This window comes from Nerophis lumbriciformis, linkage group LG16 (genome assembly GCF_033978685.3).
Source record: "Nerophis lumbriciformis linkage group LG16, RoL_Nlum_v2.1, whole genome shotgun sequence".
Classification (NCBI taxonomy): domain Eukaryota; kingdom Metazoa; phylum Chordata; class Actinopteri; order Syngnathiformes; family Syngnathidae; genus Nerophis; species Nerophis lumbriciformis.
The window spans coordinates 27043136-27065262 of NC_084563.2; the positions used below are offsets into that span (position 1 = coordinate 27043136).

Below are 22127 nucleotides of genomic sequence, written 5' to 3' on the forward strand. Positions count from 1 at the left end.
TCCTGTCATCACTACCTGATTGTCATTGCCGATGTCATTGTAGTGTCTACCTGTCCTTGTCGCTGTCGTCATAGCGGTAAGCTGTTCCTTATAGCTATTTACGGTTGGTTTCTCCTAGCTTCTTGTTTTCCTGTTAGCCAGATCCTGTTAGCCGTTTGCTATTTCCAGTTTTTCTGTTTTCTGGTTCCTGTTTCCATTTTGCCTGTTCCTAGTTTGTGTTTTTACTTTATTTCGAACATTAAATCATGTTTTCCCGTATAACGCCTCCCGCCTTCTCTGCATCTTGGGGTTCGTGTCCTACAAACTCTGACATATTGATCCAGCCAAATTCGAATCTCGCAGAGATGTCCATGGCGGAGAGGCTTAACAAGGTTTTGGACTTAGTGGCTAATCTGAAGAAAAGTTCGGCCGCTTTTCAAGCCCTCTCCCTCCCACCCCTGTCGTCTGTGGTCCTATCTGGGGACGTCTGGGATCCGTCCCTTGGGGGAGGGGCTATGAGTAGCAGTGCAGCTGGGGAGGCACAGCTACTTCTCGCCCCAGTGGGTCTGCAAGAGACGGCGCCATCATCTCCGGTGAGTCTGCAACCTACGGCGCCACCATGCACTCCGGTGGGCCGGCAGACGCCACCATGCAGTCCGGTGGGCCGGCAGACGCCACCATGCAGTCCGGTGGGCCGGCAGACGCCACCGTGCAGTCCGGTGGGCCGGCAGACGCCACCATGCAGTCCGGTGGGCCGGCAGACGCCACCATGCGGTCCGGTGGGTCGGCAGACGCCACCATGCGGTCCGGTGGGCCGGCAGACGCCACCATGCGGTCCGGTGGGCCGGCAGACGCCACCATGCAGTCCGGTGGGCCGGCAGACGCCACCATGCACTCCGGTGGGTCTACAACCAACGGCGCCACCATCCTCCTCTCCGGTGGGCCAGCAGCAGACGGCGCCACCATCCTCCTCTCCGGTGGGCCAGCAGCAGACGGCGCCACCATCCTCCTCTCTGGTGGGCCAGCAGCAGACGGCGCCACCATCCTCCTCTCCGGTGGGCCAGCAGCAGAGGGCGCCACCATCCTCTTCTCCGGTGGGCCAGCAGCAGAGGGCGCCACCATCCTCTTCTCCGGTGGGCCAGCAGCAGAGGGCGCCACCATCCTCTTCTCCGGTGGGCCAGCAGCAGAGGGCGCCACCATCCTCTTCTCCGGTGGGCCAGCAGCAGAGGGCGCCACCATCCTCTTCTCCGGTGGGCCAGCAGCAGAGGGCGCCACCATCCTCCTCTCCGGTGAGCCAACAGACGCCGCCACCATGCACTCCGGTGGGCCAGCAGAGGGCGCCACCGCCATCCTCCCCGGTGGGCCAGCAGAGGGCGCCACCGCCATCTTCTCCGGTGGGCCAGCAGAGGGCGCCACCGCCATCTTCTCCGGTGGGCCAGCAGAGGGCGCCACCATCTTCTCCGGTGGGCCAGCAGAGGGCGCCACCATCGTCTCCGGTGGGTCCTCCCATGCCGGCGGTCGAGCCGCCTCGCCAATTGCGGCGGCGTTCAACTCGCCGTCGCCACCTAACTCTTCCCCGCTGGTTGCGGGGACACTTGGCCTGGTGGCCCACCTCCTTGTCCTCCCTCCACCCTCCCGTGACTTTGGACTTTTTTGGGGGGGGGTTCTAGAACGTCTGGTATCCGTTATAGGAAGGGGGGCTACTGTCAGGCTTGTCCCTGACAGTTTGACTGTTTTAGTTTTTTCTCTGTGTTTGTCTTAGTTTCCTGTCATCACTACCTGATTGTCATTGCCGATGTCATTGTAGTGTCTACCTGTCCTTGTCGCTGTCGTCATAGCGGTAAGCTGTTCCTTATAGCTATTTACGGTTGGTTTCTCCTAGCTTCTTGTTTTCCTGTTAGCCAGATCCTGTTAGCCGTTTGCTATTTCCAGTTTTTCTGTTTTCTGGTTCCTGTTTCCATTTTGCCTGTTCCTAGTTTGTGTTTTTACTTTATTTCGAACATTAAATCATGTTTTCCCGTATAACGCCTTCCGCCTTCTCTGCATCTTGGGGTTCGTGTCCTACAAACTCTGACACATATCAAACTTTTTTCTTTTTTTTCTGAAAAACATTCACTCGCTGTAAAACTGAGCAGCAGGTGGCGCTAAACCTTCCAATCTAAGAGTGTCAAATAGGCAGCCCACAACTCTTTTGTTGTTTGAATAAAACAAAATAATAAAATAGGGAGGATTAGGGACCAGTGAAAGATAAGAAAAGGTGACAAAAAAATGTATGATATAAAATAAATAGAAATAAAATGTAGGGACCCAGTGAAAAATATAAAACAAAAGAAAGTTTAAGAAAAACATGTCGAATATTTAAGCTGCAAGCAGCGATGGACTGGACCAACTTTGAGGGCTCATAAAATCCAAACCAGAGCATTAATTAAAACTCTTTCATCAACTTTTAATCAGAAGGGTTCAATCTGTTTCCTGTGCTAATTTGAAGCCGACACGACAAACATGCTCAGAGGAGATAATGTTTGAAAAAAGGTGACTGTTTTTACACAACTTTTGTTTTGAAGGGATAATTGCAAAATGTCTGTTGATTTTTGCTGGGGGTTGTCAGTGTATGAACTTTAGGTCTAAGTGAGACCTACATAGAAGTTTTTGTTTCATGTCCCTACGACATTCTTACTGGAAGTTAGAGGCAGTTTTGTATGTGTTTTCTTCCTAGGGGGTGCTAGAAAGCAATTTTGAGTTTTGGGGTTTGGTTTTTTGATTAGATCGCAGTTTTTGCCAGTCCTGATGTGTGTGTCCAATTTGGTGAGTTTTGAAGTATGTTAAGGGAGTCAAATTATAGCTCAAAGAGGCGGCGGTATAATAATAGTAATAAAACGCTAGAAATTCAATAGGGTCTTCTGTCCCAAAGGGACTCGGTCCCTAAAAATAACATCATATAAAACGTAGAGGGACGTAGTTCACGATATAAAATGAAAAGAAATTGGAGGATCGGGGACTCTCACAAATAAAAGGTTACAAGAAAAAGTGTAAACAAAAATAAAATAAAGGAACATTTAGAGCTGCAGTGAAAGATATTAAAAGGTTGCAAGAAAAAAGTGTGAAATAAAATAAAAAGAAAGCTTAGGGACACAGCGAAAAAAATCGATAAAAGGTTCAAACAAGTTTTGAAACTAAAATAAAACGGGGATATAAAAAAGGAGGAACAGGGACACATGAACAATAACAGAACGTTACCAACAAAAAGGGTAATATCATGTCAAATTAAACAGGGCGTTAGGGACTCACTGAAAAACAAAAGGTGAAAAAGAAAGATTTTAAGATCAGATAGGACTTTATTGTCATTGCACAAGTACAACAAAACTTTGTTTTCAGCACAAACCCGTTCAAGATGAGACAAACAAACAGTGTACAGGGTTACAGAACAGGAACGCTGATGTGCCGCCATAAGGCGCCCCGTAAAAGGTGGGAAAAAGGTAAAACGCTGGGTAAAAAGATGAGTAAAAAAATACAATCTAGACTGGGCTCCTAAGGGGGCCTAGTCTGGAGTGGGAAAAAACCTCCATGCAATGCACACATAAACACGATACATTTAATCACGACAAACTCGCAACAGAGGGGCGGGGAGTTGGGGCCCTGGAGGTTGACTGCTGCTAAGAAGCGCTGCCATCCGACCATCACCCCGAGGGGAAACAAGCGGTGGTGAAGGCGTGGGGTGGGGGAGGGGGGCGTGTGCGTGTTTGCCCAATTGTCTTGGGTGTGTTGATGTAATGTTTTTTATAGACTGAGGCCGATCTGCGAAGGTTTGACTCCAGGTGTCGTTGAGGAGGGAGGGAGGTCAAAAGCGTCCATCATTGAGGTGTCCTCGGGGGTGTTTTTGAGAACAGCCTGGTCCTGTTTTCACAGCGTCAAGGCCATTCGAAGGAGTCAAATCGTAGATTATGATTTTTGTTTTCCACGAGCAGACAAAACAATGACTTATCTGTTATATTTGTCCGTGCTGGGTGATCTCAAATTCAATTCAATTTTCATTTTCAGCAAGCTTCTCCATGATGTGATCCATCTTGCGATTCAGTTCAGAAATCGCCCCAGACTGTGTTCCCACAGCCCTGCCCAAACCTTCCAATGTGACGAACAGCCTTTGGGCTCCTTGAGTGGCTGCCATCGTCTTCCGAATTTGACGATACACCAGAGCAATGCTCAGCCCAATCAGCAGGTGCACCGCGGTCACGGTTCCAAATAGGTAGATGTCTTCCACGTCCTCGATGGAAAGGACTGAGAGGCACATGATTTATCCATTTATCCCAGGAATCTCTCACGTACCCCGCAGCAATGGTTCCATCAGGGCAGCCAGGCTCCCCAGAACCTCTTTTCCTCGTCAAAAAGATTTGGTCAAATGCGTCGAGAGTCCAGCTGATCATTTCCATGTCTGATGTTTAGATGTTTAAGTAAAAGAAGGAGAATTAATAGAAATTTACTCACAAAAAGAGTTTAGGGACATGCTGAAAAATAGTACAAGTGTCCAAGAAAATGTGTAACTGCTGAATGTTTACCGTCACACTATTTATTTTGTGGCCTTTAACACAAAGTTAGCATGTTATCTTTTATTACTGAAGTAAAGTTCCACCTCCATTGAGTTATATTCCGCATGTATAAACAAAGAAAAACACCCCTGCATCCTTTCATTTCCCTGCGATCCTTTGGTGGGTAAAGTCTGGACACTCCTATTAAGAAGTCAGAAGAAAGTCATGTCGGGAAAAGGTTACAGACGACCGTTTCAGCCCGTAGCTCCGTTTCTTGTCAGTCCTCGGTATATTTTCAAAATAAAGTGCATTCATTATTCATGAAATATATGCATTTCTGATATACAACGCGACATGAACCGAGTCAATGTGCTTAGAAACAATGTGTTTTAATGGATAAAAACAGCATTTATTGGCCTTATTTCATCCTTCTTGCTGCAGCCAGCGTAGGAACGTCTAAACAAGCCACACCTATTTGCTCAAAGCGCAGCTGATTACTTTCCAAGAAAGCAAATCATTACGAGTGCCGTGTTCACTGCCCCGTGTGCTTGTGGGGAAAAAAAGCTGCGTGCATGACTATAAAAGACATCAATTTGACATTCCTCCCGCATCTTCTTGTTCCAGCACATCATTTCTACAAAACCCAAAAGCAGTGAAGTTGTCACGTTGTGTAAATGGTAAATAAAAAGAGAATGTGATGATTTGCAAATCCTTTTCAACTTGTATTCAATTGAATAGACTGCTGTTGTAACACGTGGCTTGGCATTGTCTTGCTGAAATAAGCAGGGGTGTCCATGATAACGTTGCTTGGATGGCAACATATGTTGCTCCAAAACCTGTATGTACCTTTCAGCATTAATGGTGCCTTCACAGATGTGTAAGTTACCCATGTCTTGGGCACTAATACACCCCCATACCATCACACATGCTGGCTTTTACACTTTGACCCTAAAACAGTCCGGATGGTTATTTTCCTCTTTTGTCCGGAGGACACGACGGCCACAGTTTTCAAAAACTATTTGAAATGTGGACTCGTCAGACCACAGAACACTTTTCCACTTTGCATCAGTCCATCTTAGATGAGCTCAGGCCCAGCGAAGCCGACGGCGTTTCTGGGTGTTGTTGATAAACGGTTTTCGTCTTGCATAGGAGAGTTTTAACTTGCACTTACAGATGTAGCGACCAACAGTAGTTACTGACAGTGGGTTTCTGAAGTGTTCCTGAGCCCATGTGGTGATATCCTTTACACATTGATGTTGATTTGTCTTGTCTAGGGTGTACCCCACCCTCCGCCCGAATGCAGCTGAAATAGGCTCCAGCACCCCCCGCGACCCCAAAAGAGACAAGTGGTAGAAAAGGGATGGATGGATGGGATATATATATATATATAATATATATATATTATTTATTATTTACTGTTTATTATTTACCGTCCAGACCTGTCATCCCTCAACAAGCGCAGCGAAATTGTAACAGCATGCCGCCACAGACGGAAACACCTCCTAGGTAACACATGAGCCAATCACCACGCCCCTACACCAGCCTGTACCCACCCACTCTGTGCCCTATATAATCCATGGTATGTGAATGCTCCCATTAAAATCTCCTGATGATTGAGGGACCCCCCCTCATGAAACAGGCCTGTAGAGATGAAATAGTCTTGTGATTTTTTTTCCCACACATACATATATATATATATATATATATATATATATATATATATATATATATATATATATATATATATATATATATATATATATATATATATATATATACATACATACATATATACATATATATATATATAAATATATACATATACATATATACATATATGGGTGTGTGTGTGTGTATATATATATATATATATGTATATACATATATATATATATACACACACATATATGTGAATATATATTTTATAAACATTCTCATTATAACTATTATACCAAATAATACATTGCGAGAATCTGTTTGAATTGTGTTCAATCAAAAATGGAATCTGAATCAAATTCTCACCCCAGAAATCACAATTGGATTGTATCGTTAGTTTCCTAAAGATTTACACCTCTGGTAAAAACATCAGTCGGATCTTTTGCGGTAAGAAAAGCAGCTCAGTCACCAGGATTTTATGGTGAGATCCACAGTTGTTCTATGGTCATCACCACATTTTACTCCTCTTTGCTGGTAACACAAGAAATCCAAAGGAGAAAAACAACACTTCCAGAAGGTTCTTTAAATGTGACTTTGACGGCAGTGGACATTAAATAAATACAGACGTGTCAGCGCCAAATCAAGAGCAGCCACCTGTGGCTTCCTGCTTTTTCTCTACAGCGTCTGACATTTAGCAAGGTAGCAGAGAGATTTCACTCGGGGCTTATTTGCATTAGCCCACACCACTCGCTCTCCTTTTCTTTCAACACACTGATTTCCCCTGAGTCACTTCCAGGGCGGGGGGGTTCAGTGACAGGCCCTCAGCTCTTGGGGCCGGGGTCCTGCGGAACCTTTTCCCTTGGCTGACGGCCCACGGCTCTCTCAGGCGCTTTATCTCTTCAAGCCCACACGGCTTCAGATTGCACATCCTCCGCAGCGTCAGGGTCCAGGAGCTCTTCAAGTTGGCCAGATAAAGCTCATGTTGGTGCTTAGTCCTGGATTATATCTCCTTTGCTGCATGGAGATGCCGCAGCTGATAACTAAGTTCACCTTTTCCAGTGTGGATGCATCAATAATGTACCTACTGTAATGTTTTCATAAGAATAGTTCATGTTTTTTTCATTGTAGGACCTCGAGTGCCATTTTTTCATACCCATTATGATCTGATCCGATATCAGCGGGAATAAAACATACAACTAGATGAGGCCATTCCTGAAGGACATGCTCCAAAGCTGAAGTGAAATGCTGACAGAATGTAGCATGAATGTAAGAATAGTTTGAATGTTGGAATGGTTTGAATGTTGAAGACTTTGAATTTCCAGGAAAACCAGAATTTGGTTTGGAACTTGGGAAAGTGTTATTTTGAATGTCCAGGATGAGTAGAGTATCATAATGTTGGAATGGTTTGAATAGGTTGAAAAATGTGGGAATTGTGCAACTTGTCCTTTCATTTCAATGGGAACTTCCTGGAAATTTGGGAAAAAGCAAGACATTTTTGGAAAATGATAAGAAGCATGCATGTCCTAAATGAGGTGAATTGGTTGGTGTTGGAATTGTTTAAATCGGTCAAGAAATGTATCGCACATGATATCACACACAAGTAAACACTCGGCATCACTGCTTGTATCGCACATGATATCACACACAAGTAAACACTCTGCATGACTTATTGTATCGCACATGATATCACACACAAGTAAACACTCGGCATCACTGCTTGTATCGCACATGATATCACACGCAAAGAAACACGCAGTTGAGGAATGCTCTAAAATCAAAAGGTTCAGAGAATCTGGAAAAAATACTGCAGGTAAGCGGCAAGGCTGAAAACCAGGCAGTAATGTAACAGAAAGCGACATCCGTGTGTAAAGGATATCACCACATGGGCTCAGGAACACTTCAGAAAACCACTGTCAGTAACTACATTTGGTCGCTACATCTGTAAGTGCAAGTTAAAACTCTACCATGCAAAGCGAAATACATTTATCAACAACACCCAGAAACGCTTCGATGGGCCTGAGCTCATTTAAGATGGACTGATGCAAAGTGGAAAAGTGTTCTGTGGTCTGACGAGTCCACATTTCAAATAGTTTTTGTAAACTGTGGACGTCGTGTCCGCCGGAAAAAAGAGGAAAAGAACCATCCGGATTGTTCTAGGGTCAAAGTGTAAAAGTCAGCATGTGTGATAGTATGGGGGTGTATTAGTGCCCAAGACATGGGTAACTTACACATCTGTGAAGGCGCCATTAATGCTGAAAGGTACATACAGGTTTTGGAGCAACATATGTTGCCATCCAAGCAACGTCTTTTTCATGGACGCCCCTGCTTATTTCAGCAAGACAATGTCAAGCCCCGTTCTGCACGTGTTACAACAGTGTGGCTTTGTAGTAAAAGACTAGAACATGTGTCTCCTCAGTTCCCAAACCTTTACTGAGTGTTGTTAAAAGGAAAGGCCATGTAACACAGTGGTAAAAATGCCCCTGTGACAACTTGTTTGCAATGTGTTGCTGCCATTAAATTATAAGTAAATTATTATTTGCAAAAAAAAAAAAAAAGAAGTTTCTCAGTGTGAACATGAAATATCTTGTCTTTGCAGTCTATTCAATTGAATATAAGTTGAAAATGATTTGCTGTATTCTCTTTTTATTTACCATTTACACAACGTGACAACTTCACTGCTTTTGGCTTTTGTATTTTTGCATGTGTAGTATCTACTGTACTATGAAACAACATGTTTTCCAGACTGTTGAAGTTGGTTGAAGACTGTGGGGTCATACATTTCTAGGAGGAACATTGCATACAAGACCTGGAATATGGGACAGCAGTTTTTGGGAAGGTAACATTTTTTTCTATGATTAGGACCTTGAGGGCATGTTGAATTAAAACATTTGAAACAGAAGAAAATAAATCATAAAAATGATTGTCCCTCCCATCATTTGCCAATTTCACTTCGGGATGATAACAAGCAAACGTAAATTGTATGTACTTTTTTAAAATAAAAAAACAACAGAAAAACTCTTACATTTTTAAAGAGGTCGTGAAGGATTAAAACCCCAAACTATAAATGGTACTCTATTTAATATGTTGTATTTTAAAATTGCTTTAAAAGAGTGGATGAAAAAAAAAAAAATTTGGAATATGGGACAGCAGTTTTTGTTCGAGACATTTTTGTATGACGACCTTTTGGGCTTTTAAAATCCACAACAGAAAAAAAAAAATGCATTAAATTATTGTCCTTCCAATGACTCATCAATTTCAAATAATAATAACAAATAAAATGTGTTTCATGTAAATTATTTGTGTATTTAAAAAACAACAACAACAGAAGAATACAAACATTTTTAAAGAGTCTTAAAGCGTAAAATCCCCTAAAAGATACTTTTATACTTTATTTAGTACAAACGTTTGTAGTTCCTTAACCAACTTGGTTTTTGTCCTGAATATGAGGAGTGTTTTGACGGTGGAACGGTTGAAATGGGTTGAAAAATGTGAAAGGAGTAGTCCAACTTAAGAAGGGTGGAAATAGGTTACCAAAAAACAGGAAATTTGTTGAAAATGGAAAAATTGTAGTTTGAATTGTCCAGGATGAGTGAAATGTGTTGAAGGTGGAATGGTTTGAGTAGGTTGAAAAATTTGGGAATTGTGGAAGTTTGAAAAATGGCCAAATCATTTTGAATGGGGAAAATGCCACCCAAAAAAAAAAATATATATATATATGGGAAATCTAGGAATTTGTTTATAATTGTTGAAGTAGGGCACACAATTCCTGAACAGACTGAATATTTTGAAGTTGGAACAGTCTGAACAAGATTAAACATTTGGGAATTGTGGAACTTTGAAGAATGTACCATTGATTTCAATGGGAATTACAGAAAAACATGGGAATTTCGGGAAAAGCGGGATTTTTTTTGAAAATGGTAAACAACTCAAATGGTTGGAATGAGTTGAAATGGTTGGTGTTGGAATTTTTCAAATTTGTCAAGAAATGTTGAAGTATTTAATCGTTGAATTGAGAAACGGTATTACTGAATTCCTGGAATTACGGGAAAACCGGGAATTTTTCCAGTTCAAAAAACAACTTTGTTTTTGGTCCTGATTAAGAGGAATGTTTTGACGGTAGAATGGTTGAAGTGGGTTAAACAATGTGGAAGAAGTAGTCGCCAGAAAAAGGGTGGAAATAGGGTTTGGAAAAACAGGAATTCTGGAAAACCCTGGAATTTTTTTTTAACTTTAAAAAAAATAGTTTGAATGTCCAGGATACGTGGAATGTGTTGAAGGTGGAATGGTTTGAATAGGTTGAAAAATGTGGGAATTGTGTAACTTGGAAAAATGTCCCATTCATTTCAATGAGAACTTCCTGGAAATTTGGGAATTTGGGGAAAATCAGAATTGTTTTAAAAATGAAATAGGAGTATGAATGTCCTGACTGAGCTGAATTGGTTGGTGTTGGAATCGTTTAAATCGGTCAAGAAATGTTGAAGTAGTAACAGTTTTTAATTGAGAAATTCCTGGAATTTCGGGAAAAACGAGATTTGTTTCTAGTTCCTTAACCAACTTGGTTTTTGTCCTGAATATGAAGAGTGTTTTGACGGTGAAACGGTTGAAATTGGTTGAAAAATGTGAAAGGAGTAGTAGTCCTGTGAAAATAGGTTACCAAAAAACAGGAAATTTGTTGAACATGGAAAAATGGTAGTTTGAATGTCCAGGATGAGTGAAATGTGTTGAAGGTGGAATGGTGAAAATTGGGAATTTTGGGAAAAGCGGGATTTTTTTGGAAAATTATTAGGAGCATGAATGTCCTGAATGAGCTGAATTGGTTGGTGTTGGAAATCGGTCAAGAAATGTTGAAGTAGTAACAGTTTTTAATTGAGAAATTCCTGGAATTTCGGGAAAAACGAGATTTGTTTCTAGTTCCTTAACCAACTTGGTTTTTGTCCTGAATATGAAGAGTGTTTTGACGGTGGAACGGTTGAAATGGTTGACAAATGTGAAAGAAGTAGTCCCGTGGAAATAGGTTACCAAAAAACAGGAAATTTGTTGAATATGGAAAAATGGTAGTTTGAATATCCAGGATGAGTGAAATGTGTTGAAGGTGGAATGGTTTGAAAAATTTGGGATTTGTGGAAGTTTGAAAAATGGCCAATTCATTTTGAATGGGGAAAATGCCCCCCCCCCCCAAAAATGATACATGGGAAATCTGGGAATTTATTTATAATTGTTGAAGTAAAGGACACAATTCTTGAACAGACTGAATATTTTGAAGTTGGAACAGTTTGAATAAGATTAACAATTTGGGAATTGTGGAACTTTGAAGAATGTCCCATTGATTTCAATGGGAATTTCAGAAAAAAAATGGGAATTTCGGGAAAAGCGGGAATTTTTTTGAAAATGGTAAAAAACTCGAATGGTTTGAATAAGTTGAAATTGTGGGTGTTGGAATTCTTCAAATCGGTCAAGAAATGTTGAAGTATTAAATTGTTGAATTGAGAAACGGTATTACGGAATTCCTGGAATTTTTACAGTTCAAAAAAACAACTTTTTTTTTGGTCCTGATTAAGAGGAATGTTTGGACGGTAGAACGGTTGAAGTGGGTTAACAAATGTGGAAGGAGTTTGGAAAACCAGGAATTCTGGAAAACCCTGGAATTTTTTTAACCTTAAAAAAATAGTTTGAATGTCCAGGGTACGTGGACTGTGTTGAAGATGGAATGGTTTGAATAGGTTGAAAAATGTGGAAATGGTGGAAGTTTAAAAAATGGCCAATTCATATTGAATGAGGAAAATGTCCCGGAAAACCCGCAATTGGTATTTGACAAGGGAAAACCCACAATTCCCGAATAGGTTGAACAGTTTGAAGTTAGAACGGTTTGAATCGGGTCAAAAATGTGGAAGGTAGATCGCGCCAAAATCTGGACAAGAAGAAGAAGAAGAAGAAGAAAAAGCATATGTGTGAATGTTTTACAGCATTCACACTATAATAAAAAAGTAGTTGATGGTGTAACATGATTACAAAGTGTTACAAAGAGGATGAAAGTAGACTGCAGTAACGGACAGTTTTTAATTCCAGCCTAGTTTTTATCCCTTCATGTCACCCCTCCCCCCACTCAGCCCCCGATAATCTGGATTTGCCGTGAAGCCGAGCCAAAGTGGGACGGAGCGTCTGGGCTTTGCACGTCTCTGTTGGCCTCCAGTTTGTTTGTGTTGACGTCACACTGTCATTTGTTTGTGTTGACGTCACACTGCCGTTTGTCCCCGCGGCTTTGCTACTAAGCTCGCACACAACACGCGGTACGAATGGCAGTATTTCATTGGTACCGTGCAGGAATGGGGTTTCTCCTGAAAAACTCACTTAGGCCCGGTTGCTCGTCCCGTACGGATCTGTATCTGCCATTCATACTTGCCAACCCTCCCGATTTTTCCTGGAGACTCCTGAATTTCAGTGCCCCTCCCGAAAATCTCCCGGGGCAACCATTCTCCCGAATTCCTCCCGATTTTCAACAATATTAAGAGCGTGCCGTGATGACACTACCTTTAGCCTCCTCTACAACCTGTCGACGTGTCCGCTTTTTCACCATACAAACAGCATGCCGGCCCAGTCACATAATATATGCGGCTTCTCCATACACACGAAAGTGACTGCAGGACATACTTGATCAACAGCCATACAGGTCACACTGAGGGTGGCCGTATAAACAAGTTTAACACTGTTAAAAATATGCGCCACACTGTTAACCCACACCGAACAACAATGACAAACAAATTTCGGGAGAACATCCGCACCGTAACACAACATAAACACAACAGAACAAATACCCAGAATCCCTTGCATCCCTAACTCTTCCGGGCTACAATATACACCCCCACTACCACCAAACCCCGCCCTCCACCAATCTCCCGAATTCGAAGGTCTCAAGGTTGGCAAGTATGCTGCCAACTCTCTGACTTTGTGGCATCAGTCATCTGAGTCCTTTTGAATTATTATTTAGGCAAGGTGGCTGTTTTAAAAGTCACAATTTGCATACAAATTCCGAGAAGTGCTGTTGAATAAAATGAACATGTTGAAATATAATGATTTAGTACGTCCAGGGGTTAGTGCATGTGCCTCTAGGTCCTGAGTTGTCCTGGGTTCAATCCCGGGCTCGCAATCTTTCTGTGTGGAGTTTGCATGTTCTCCCCCGTGACCCCTGCGTGGGTTCCCTCTGGGTAATCCGGCTTCCTCCCACCTCCAAAGGCATGCACCTGGGGATAGGCCCCTTCCACCTCCAAAGACATGCACCTGGGGATAGGCCCCTCCCACCTCCAAAGACATGCACCTGGGTATAGCCCCTCCCACCTCCAAAGACATGCACCTGGGGATAGGCCCTTTCCACCTCCAAAGACATGCACCTGGGTACAGGCCCCTCCCACCTCCAAAGACATGCACCTGGGGATATGCCCCTCCCACCTCCAAAGACATGCACCTGGGGATAGGCCCCTCCCACCTCCAAAGACATGCACCTGGGTATAGGCCCCTCCCACCTCCAAAGACATGCACCTGGGGATATGCCCCTCCCACCTCCAAAAACATGCACCTGGGGATAGGCCCCTCCCACCTCCAAAGACATGCACCTGGGCATAGGCCCCTCCCACCTCCAAAGACATGCACCTGGGCATAGGCCCCTCCCACCTCCAAAGACATGCACTAGTGTGCTGTGGGGCCCTATTGTAGTGAATCACACCTGAGACATCATAAATTAATTATATCATTATTGGACACGAAAGTACACAATGTGACAAAGAACATTTTATATAAATCAATCAGTCTAGAGATCCAGATATCTGGTCAGAACACTGCTCACTCTTTTGCCTTCACCTTCATTGTCCATTCCTTTTTGGTGACTTTATATACTCTGGACCTAGACGTTGAGTCCGCGACATACATGGCGGACAATAACTGATAGTCTGATTTGCCAGTCCAAAAGCATTTGCGGTTTTCCGTAGTCTTCCTTCGACGGCCAGGTAATACAAAGCACACGCTACCTTTTTTATCATATCCACGGTAGCCCGCATTCTCGTTGTCTCTCCTTCGACAAATGGACAAAGTTTTTCGCTAAGTACAAACCCCGTTTCCATATGGGTTGGGAAATTGTGTTAGATGTAAATATAAACGGAATACAATGATTTGCAAATCATTTTCAACCCATATTCAGTTGAATATCCTACAAAGACAACATATTTGATGTTCAAACTCATAAACATTTCTTTTTTTTTGCAAATAATCATTAACTTTAGAATTTGATGCCAGCAACATGTGACAAAGAAGTTGGGAAAGGTGGCAATAAATACTGATAAAGTTGAGGAATGCTCATCAAACACTTATTTGGAACATCCCACAGGTGAACAAGCAAATTGGGAACAGGTGGGTGCCATGATTGGCTATAAAAGTAGATTCCATGAAATGCTCAGTCATTCAGAAACAAGGATGGGGCGAGGGTCACCACTTTGTCAACAAATGCGTGAGCAAAGAGTTGAACAGTTTAAGAAAAACCTTTCTCAAACGGCTATTGTAAGGAATTTAGGAATTTCATCATCTACGCTCCGTAATATTTCATTTCATTTCATTTCATTTTTATTTATCTCCTTCATTGATGTGCATCTTTGATAGACAATTATACCACAATTATTCAGTTACACATTTACACACCAATGCCTGAGAAGGAGCAGGATGAAGAAAAAATCTTATATTTTCCTGCCCCCTTCAACATAATAAGTAGTCTTAATGATTTATAAACCAACAATTACATCCAAATATAACGAAAAAAAAAAAAAAAAACACACACAAAAAAAAAAAACACAAGTGCAAAACTTCATGAAGTACAAACCGAACAAAAAAAACAAAAAAGAAGTAATATGCACCTCACGGGATGATACAAAACAAATACAAAACCAGGCAAAAAAGTAAGTAAAATAATAAATATAAAGCAAAATGTAAACACTCAGGGCTGTCCATATGATCTTATTGTTCTGTCTTTATATATATTTTTTTCAATTGGAATATGTTTTTACAATCTTTTATCTCATTGTAAAGAGAATTCCATAGTTGAACCCCCACCACTGATATGCACATTTGTTTTAAAGTTGTCCTTGAATACTGATGTTGGAAATGACCTTTTCTTCTATGCTCTTCATTCTCAGAATTGATGACAAACATTTTTTTTAAATTTGCTGGTAATGTTTTACTTTTAGCCTTAAACATGACACATAATGTCTGTAACTTTACTAGCTCCTGTAATTTCAATAAACCCGAATTAATAAATAATATGTTAGTGTGTTCTAAGTAATCTGCTTTATGAATAATCCTTATAGCTCTTTTCTGTAGTTGATACAATTCCTTTATGTTACTCTTCTATGTGTTCCCCCACACTTTATGTTACTCTTATATGTGTTCCCCCACACTTTGTTACTCTTATATGTGTTCCCCCACACTTTATGTTACTCTTATATGTTCCCCCACACTTTATGTTACTCTTATATGTGTTCCCCCACACTTTATGTTACTCTTCTATGTGTTCCCCCACACTTTGTTACTCTTATATGTGTTCCCCCACACTTTATGTTACCCTTATATGTGTTCCCCCACACTTTATGTTACCCTTATATGTGTTCCCCCACACTTTGTTACTCTTATATGTGTTCCCCCACATTTTATGTTACTCTTATATGTGTTCCCCCACACTTTATGTTACTCTTATATGTGTTGCCCCACACTTTATGTTTCCCTTATATGTGTTCCCCCACACGTCCACACAGTAGCTGATATATGGCAATATAAGTGCACAATACAATATACACATTGCCCTGTAATCTAACACATTTTTGACCTTATTTAATATAACAATACTCTTAGACATCTTTTTCCGTACATGTGCAATATGAGATTTCCATGTCAGACCGTCATCCAGTATCACTCCTAAAAATCTAAGTTCAGAAACCCTTTCAATATCAATTTCATCTATTGACAGTTTGATCGTTTCCTCCCTTTTCCTGTTACAAAAAATCATGACCTTTGTTTTTTCTACATTTAATGATAATTTATTGACATCAAACTATCTCTTAAGTTTAATCATTTCCTGTTCAAATCAACTTTATTTATAAAGCACATTTAAAATTTACCATGTTCAATAATGTTTGATAATGCTTTTAAGTCATGTCCTGAACTATAAAAGTTGGTGTCGTCCGCAAATAATACACATTTCAATAACTTTGATACCTCACATATATCATTAATATATAAAATAAACAATTTTGGTCCCAAAACCGAACCTTGTGGAATTCCACATTCAATCTTCATTTGTTCAGATGTATTACCCACAAAATCCACAAACTCTGGTCTATTATCTAAATAACTTCTTAGCCAGTCTAAAACGACTCCTCTCACACCAAATGAATACAACCTGGACAATAATAAAGAATGATCTATAGTATCAAATGCTTTTTTTAAATCGATAAATACCCCTATAGTGTATTTCTTATTATCAGTTGCTGTTGCTATATACTCCATTATAGTCATTACAGCTGAAGCAGTGGATCTATTGGTCCGGAATCCATACTGGCTCTCACTCAACAACATGTTCTTTTCAATAAAACTGTCTAATTTTTTTACAAATATTTTTTCAATTATTTTAGAAAATTGTGACAGCAGTGACACTGGTCTGTATTTAGTAAATCTATGTTTATCTCTTGTTTTAAATAGTGGCATTACCTTTGCTACCTTCATTCTATTTGGAAAGGTCCCTATTTGAAAAGAAAGATTAAAAACATAACAAAGAGGTTTGATGATACAGTCAATAGTCTTTTTTACAATTATCATGTCTATACCATCACTGTCTGTTGATGTCTTATTTTTCATTTTTGTTAACACAGATACAATTTCATTTTCACTAACATCTCCTAGAAGCATGGACGGTAGCACTTTGCTTCCCCCTCTCCATCCACTCTGTACATCTTTATGTTCTCCAATACTCTCGGCCAATTTGGGTCCAACATTCACAAAGAAAGAATTGAATCCGTTTGCCACTTCATTCATATTTGTTATCATCTTATTATCCTCATTGATAAACTGGCTTGGTGGGTTTGCAGGACCTGATGTTTTTCCTATTACCTTGTTCAGAATATTCCAAGTTCCTTTGATATTGTTTTTATTTTTTTCTAGTAAATTATTATAATATTCTCTTTTTGCTTGTCTCATTATAGTGATCAATTTGTTTTTGTAAACCTTATATTTTGTTTTGGCATCCTTTGTTCTTACTTTTATGAAATCTCTATAAAGTTTGTTTTTCTTTTTACAAGCATTGTGTAGTCCCTTTATAATCCAAGGCTTTTTATTGTAGCTGTCTCTTTGTTTCCATACATTCGGACAATGCTTTTCATACAATGATAAATATATATTAAGAAAAGCCTCATATGCAGCATTTGTCTCTCCCACATACATCTCATTCCAGTCTGCTTCAAATAAGTCCTTCCTAAACTTATTTATTACCTCTTCAGTCCTTTTCCTTACATACCTATGGGTTTTTTCCTCCCTTTTTTTATCAATTGGACAGTCATAAGTAAGAAACACAGGTAAGTGGTCACTTATGTCATTAATTACTAGTCCACTTTTTATATGATTTTCTATGTCATTTATAAAGATGTGATCAATTAACGTTGCACAATTTGTGGTTATTCTACTGGGTTTGGTGATCAATGGATAAAGCCCTCTACTATATACTACATCCAAGAAGTCTCTTGTTGATTTATTTCTGGGTGAGCTTAGCAGGTCTATGTTATAGTCGCCACACATGACCAATGTTTTCTTTTCCTTTACCTTACACAATAACTCTTCGAAACTATCATTAAATGCTTCTACCTTAGACCCAGGTGTCCTATATAAACACGTAACAATAAAATGTCTCTTCCTTTCTATTTCTACCTCCCCAGTTACACTTTCAAATAAATCATCGATTACCACTGTCATACATTCAACAGGTCTACATTTCAATTCACAGTCAACAAACAGGGCCACACCTCCTCCCTTCTTGTTTCTTCTACTACAGTGATACAACTCATACCCGTCCATGGAGAAGTCAATACCTCTGTCTTTTTCGATCCATGTTTTTATCTATTATTTAGAATTTTCCATTTAGAGTCTTCAAGTATTCGTCAATCTTTGAGAAATTTGCATATAAACTTCTACAGTTGAAATGTATTAAAGAAAATGTGTTATCTAAACTAACATTGTCATCGGTGTAGTAGTCACAAGTAGCATTGATTGAGTTGAACAGATGGTTTTCTGGGTGAACATCATTTTCAAAGTCATATAGTTTATAGTCCATGTATTCAGCTCTCAAAAACGTTTGACTCTCAGTTGTCTCACCTTCTCGCTGCGTAGCCGTCCCCGTCTCCGGCCAAGGATGAGCCGTGTCAGTCATAAGTCTAGCAGGTTTCATCTATATTGATCCAAGTCGCAGAGCTCTCGAATCGTGACAACTTTGGCTTCTTCATATGGTCCATTTAGCCGAATCATGATTTTGCAGTTCATCAAAGGGTTCAGAGAATCTGGGGAAATCACTGCACGTAAGCAGCTAAGCCCGTGACCTTCGATCCCTCAGGCTGTACTGCATCAACAAGCGACATCAGTGTGTAAAGGATATCACCACATGGGCTCAGGAACACTTCAGAAACCCACTTTCAGTAACTACAGTTGGCCGCTACATCTGTAAGTGCAAGTTAAAACTCTCCTATGCAAGGCGAAAACCGTTTATCAACAACACCCAGAAACACCGTCAGCTTCGCTGGGCCTGAGCTCATCTAAGATGGACTGATACAAAGTGGAAAAGTGTTCTGTGGTCTGACGAGTCCACATTTCAAATTGTTTTTGGAAACTGTGGAGGTTGTGTCCTCCGGACCAAAGAGGAAAAGAACCATCCGGATTGTTATAGGCGCAAAGTTGAAAAGCCAGCATCTGTGATGGTATGGGGGTGTATTAGTACCCAAGACATGGGCAACTTACACATCTGTGAAGGCGCCATTAATGCTGAAAGGTACATACAGGTTTTGGAGCAACATATGTTGCCATCTAAGCAACGTTATCATGGACACCCCTGCTTATTTCAGCAAGACTAAGCCAAGCCACGTGTTACATCAACGTGGCTTCATAGTAAAATAGTGCGGGTACTAGACTGGCCTGCCTGTAGTCCAGACCTGTCTCCCATTGAAAATGTGTGGCGCATTATGAAGCCTAAAATACGACAACGGAGACTCCCGGACTGTTGAACAACTTAAGCTGTACATCAAGCAAGAATGGGAAATAATTCCACCTGAGAAGCTTCAAAAAGGTGTCTCCTCAGTTCCCAAACGTTTACTGAGTGTTGTTAAAAGGAAAGGCCATGTAACACAGTGGTGAACATGCCCTTTCCCAACTACTTTGGCACGTGTTGCAGCCATGAAATCCTAAGTTAATTATCATTTGCAAAAAAAAAAAAATTACGTTTATGAGTTTGAACATCAAATATCTTGTCTTTGTAGTACATTCAATAGAATATGGGTGGAAAATGATTTGCAAATCATTGTATTCCGTTTATATTTACATCTAACACAATTTCCCAACTCATATGGAAACAGGGTTTGTATAATCACAGCTGACTTGGACATTCGAAATATCTCTTGCCGTCTGAGAAGTGTTGTATCCCAAATAGCTGCAATCGCTTTATCTTAAGGTATTCATGTGTGATTTCCACAAGCGTCTGTACATGTAGAAGAATGAGAAACACGGCCATGTCTAGAAGAATCGCCTCCATATTTCTAGTGGTTAGCTCCGAGTGCCGAAACCGCTTTATTATCACTTCCGTTGTGGGGTGCGGTCTTTCTGGCGTCACTTCCTCTCCAAACTCAGTTTGTAAACGATCAATGAGTTCATACAAAGCTAAGAGCCGGAGATTCAAGAAATACACGGCGCACTTACTCATGTAAAAATCTGTCCGAGGAGCGGAACCTTAAACGGGCTGAAAACGGGGCTTAGGCTAAATAATTATTCTGCTTAGTGTAGACATAGCCTGAGAAAGCCTGCCCGTTGTGTCTGACACCTGGCCATGTGAGACGACAGCTGCAGATAGTCAACCCAGCCAAGTCAGCAGGCCTTGACCGAGTCAACCCCTGGGTCCTGAAGACTTGTGCTGCTCAGCTGACTAAGATCCTGCAATTCATCTTCAACCTGAGTCTGAAGTTAAAAAGGATACCAGCTCTGTGGAAAACATCCTGCATAGTGCCGGTGCCCAAGAAGCCCATCCCATTGGACTTGAAAGACTTCAGACCGGTTGCCCTGACGTTTCAGGTCATGAAGGTCCTCGAGAGACTTGTGCTGGCTCAGCTGAGACCTCTGGTGGCTCCTTCCCTGGACCCTCTACAGTTTGTGTATCAGCCCCATGTAGGAGTGGATGATGCTGTTATCTACCTGCTGCATCCTGCTCACTCTCACCTGGATGGTAGGAGGGGCACTGTGAGGATCATGTTCTTTGTATCATGGCGCCGATCACGGCTGCCTCGGTGCTCTCGTGCGCTCTGTTTTGTTTGTTTTTGTGCGCAAATTGTGTGTCCGCGTGCTCTAACACCCGCGAAGAGCTACTGAACATCAGAGCAATCACCCCTACAGACTTATTACCGGTCAATTTAGCGTCACCTGGGGATTTGATCCATTCTTTGATCAAAAGAGGGAAACCACACCGAAGAGGAAAGAGAGCGGGAGCCCTCGTCCGTTTCCGCAGACGAGGATTACCCACGCCTTTACCTGGCATTTTTCTCTCCAACGTCTGCTCACTTGCCAACAAGATGGACGAGCTAGCATTGCTGATGAGAAGAAACAAGGACTTTTCCTCAACTTGTGTTTTGTGCTTCACGGAAACGTGGCTGAGCACGAGTGTCCCGGACAGCGCGGTTCATCTGGAGGGCTTTAATCTTCTCCGCGCGGACCGAGACGCGGGGCTTTCCGGCAAAACAAGAGGCGCTGGAGTCTGCTTCTTCATCAACAACTGGTGTACAGACGTGACGGTGATATCCCAACACTGCTCTCCTGCTCTGGAATATCTTTTCATTCACTGTAAGGCCTTTTACACACCACGTGAGATTGTTGCATTCATACTGGTGGCTGCCTACATACCGCCCAGCGCGGACGTGCATGTCACTCAGCGCACACTTGCAGACCAGATCTTACATGTGGAACGGTCTTTTCTGGACTCTCTTGTTATCGTGCTTGGTGACTTTAACAAGGGAAATTTGAGCCAGGAATTACCCAAGTATAGGCAGTTTATTAAATGCCTGACCAGAGTGGAGAACACTTTGGATCACTGTTACACTACAATAAGCAAGGCATACCATGCAGTTCCGCGCGCTTCTCTCGGACTATCAGATCACGTGATGGTGCACTTAATCCCTTCATACAGACAGAGACTGAAACTGGCTGAACCTGTTATGAAGACTATTAAGAAGTACACCACTGAGGCTGTGGGGGAGCTGCGCGCATGTTTGGAGACGACAGACTGGAAGGCAATTGGAGCGGCCACGGACAATCTGGACGAGTATACGGACACTGTGACCATTCCAACGTCCACCAGAGCTTGTTATAACAACGACAAGCCCTGGTTCACACCCAAGCTCCGACAGCTGCGCAAGAGGAAGGAGACTGCGTGGATTAGCGGGGACCGGAGTACCTACAGAGAAGCAAAGTACCACTTCAACAGGGAAGTGTAGAAATCTACATCTGTGTACTCTAACCGTCTACAGGAACAGTTCAGCTCCAATGACTCTGCAGCCAAGTGGAGAGGATTAAGGGCCCTTACGAACTATAAGCCCAAAGTCCCCCAGGCCCTGAATGACCGGACTCTCGCTCAGGACCTCAACACACATTACTGTCGTCATGAACGGCCTTCAGCTCATCAAAGCTCCCCCCCCCCCACCA

The 22127-nt window shown here is 41.7% G+C and overlaps 1 protein-coding gene across 3 annotated transcripts in view; it reads right to left on the reverse strand.

Annotated features, from left to right (window-relative positions):
* Window positions 1–22127, reverse strand: part of fstl5 (follistatin-like 5) — a 570108-nt gene that overhangs the window by 437510 nt on the left and 110471 nt on the right. The gene's annotated exons all lie outside the window — the stretch shown is intronic.